The sequence below is a fragment of the Malus domestica genome, chromosome 15, assembly GCF_042453785.1.
Source record: "Malus domestica chromosome 15, GDT2T_hap1".
NCBI lineage: Eukaryota > Viridiplantae > Streptophyta > Magnoliopsida > Rosales > Rosaceae > Malus > Malus domestica.
Window position 1 is genome coordinate 32103106 of NC_091675.1, and position 2853 is coordinate 32105958.

A 2853-nucleotide genomic window follows, 5' to 3' on the forward strand; every position below is an offset into this window, starting at 1 on the left:
TCGAACATAACCCCAACTACAAACTAAGATTGTTTGGAAACTCAATGGTAGGCTTGACTTCCCAGTGGTACTCTATGTTGCCCCTTAATTCCATTGCCAATTGGGGGCAGATGGAGATGGCCTTTCATGAGCAATTCTATAGGGTGGAGCCTGAAATGACCATTAATGATCTGGTGGAAGTGAAGCAATGTGAACATGAATCTGCAAAGGATTTTTTGATGAGGTTCAGAAGACTAGGATGAGATGCCAATTCCCAAACAACCATGCTTAACTTATAGCCATTGCCCAAAAGGCTATGAGACTACCTCTGAGGAAGAAGTTCTATGATGTACAATTTAACGAGCTTTAGGAGCTGGCGGCCACTAAGTTTAAGAAGCTGTTAGTGGAAGAACAGCAAGTGAAGCATTCATCTAAAGTGCCTCCATTTTATAAAAGTAAAGTGCCAATACACTAGTTGGAGTTTAAAGGCCTAGAGGTAGGAGAAAATGATAACAGCATAAGAGAAGGGATAAAGATGTGCTGTAGAAATGACCACTCCTTTCAAACCTTTGATGGTGAAGGGATTAGTTTAACCCATCAAAGACCAGAAGATCATGATGACCGATGAAGGCTTTGTACCCATGAAGCTTGCAAAGTATTAGTCATATTCCTTTGACTTAACTAAGGTCGCAAATATATATGAGGAACTGGTGAGGGCTTCGCTAATCTTGCTCGACAACACTAAGAAAATGCCCAAACTTGAAGATCTAAGAGGGAAAAAGTATTGCAAGGTCCACTATACCTTCAATCACTCCATTACTAAATGTGTGCAATTCATAGATTGGATCAAAGACCTTATAATCAAAGGGAAATTGTTGCTGGAAAACCCCAGGCCAATATGATGATTGACACAGATCCATTCCCTAAAGCCCTAATCAACATGATAAATCTCAATTAGGTTGAGAGAGGGAAAGGAAAAGTCACCTTGGATGAAAAAGGAGAAAGAAGGCAAGTAGGTAGGCCAACAGAAAGCGTCAGAAGATTGCTTGAAGGCCCCAAACAGCTGTGGTCAAATGAGTAGTTTTGTGTAGCAAATGTCAGTGTGAGTGTGAGCTCGAGGTACCAACATCATGAGCCATCATTGATCAAGTGTTGGTCAGAAGAAAGGAGATAAAATAACAAAATGCCCGCAAGAGTATTTTTTGGGCTGTTGAAACAAACAAGGAAACTACTAAGAATGTGTTCCAGATGTTGGGAGAAGATTAAGAGCCGACCAATTAGAAGCCTCTAGAGAAATTTTGAAGCCTTTAAAGAAGTAGAAGATAAGGATGTGAGGTTACCACACTAGGTGGATGTTAAGACTCCCCAGCCAACCAACTATAACGACATGAAACAAGGAAGGCGTGAAAGAACCATTAGCCAAATACCCCCAGTTACAAAAGTGAATTCAGCACGAATAGGCAAAAAATGGTATGTAGTGGGTAGAGACGGAAAACCTGTTTGAGAAATTAAGGCATCCATAATAAGAAGGGTTTAGAGGCAATACAAAGCTCATATGAACTCGTTGAAAATTCCTGCTATTTCAGAAGCTTCTAAAAAATGTTAAGTTCGAGAAGTTTACTCAAGAAGAAGAGAGACAACTCTGTTGGAGAAGCAAGAAAAAAATAGAGAGGGATAATAGCAAGGTCGAAGGTGAAGGGGATCATGTTCCTCAAAATCCTCATCTAGGGAAGTACATAATATTAAGAAGAGCCTCATAGAGTACGGTGATAGTACTTACACCAGGTTGAAATCTAGAGCTTATTTGTTTTGGAACCATTTCTCCTGAAATAGAGATGCCTCCACTACCACAGGAGGATACTTCCTTTAGGATTCCAACGCAGCTGCATGATTTCAACACAATAGGAGAAGAGGAAGTGCCCGAGTTGATGTTAGCCAAAGATACCCAAGCATGGATGGATTAGTTTTTGTGCTAGATTAGGGAGTAGAAGGAATGAACACCTGGACCTAGCAACTTTCATGTGAACATGGCCTATGCATTGTCAGCCATGTTGTGTGCAGAACCAAATCAACCAATTGTAATGAAAGATGATTATTTGGCATAAGAGCCAATGATGGTACTTGTATACATTGAAGAAATTAGTAAAAAGAAGCCAAGCTTGGCAAACTTGCTTGATACCACACAAAAAGAGCCTGAGAGAGTTTATTTTGATAAAATGGTGTTCAAAAAGCCAAGTATGGCCTTAGCAAACCATCTAAAGCCCATATATGTGACAACTCATTTGGAAGGAGTTCCCTTCAAAATGGTGTTGATAAATGGGGAAACAACAATTAATGTGCTACCACTTAAACAGATAAAGAGACTTTGCAGAGGTGAAGAAGACCTTATTCCTACTGATCTTAGGGTGTCTAATTTTTCTGTAGTTATCACCAAAACCCATGGGATACTACTCTTAGAGGTAGACTTGGGATCCAAGAAGATTATGTTGGCATTTTTTGTGGTGGGCAATATCTCTACTTATGAGGCATTACTGGGAAGGAATTGAATACACCAGAGTTTGTCTATATCATCTATCTTGCACCAACAAGTTGCTGTCTATCATGAACCCACCATTGTAGAATAAGGATTTTAGGAGATGGTGGAGGCCAAGTCACGGCCATTTCTCCCCACAGCTAATGTTGCTGAAGCTAATTTCTACAATCCCACTGTTAGGATCCTACAATGCTTAGGTACTGATCAGAACGGCCGCCCTACCAAGGTGACGGCCCGAAAGCTTTTAGAACAAGGATTTTCTCTCACTCATAAGGAATAAGATATGCCTCATATTATCCCTGCCCACCAACACTAATGATGACAGACTAGAAAAGAAATGA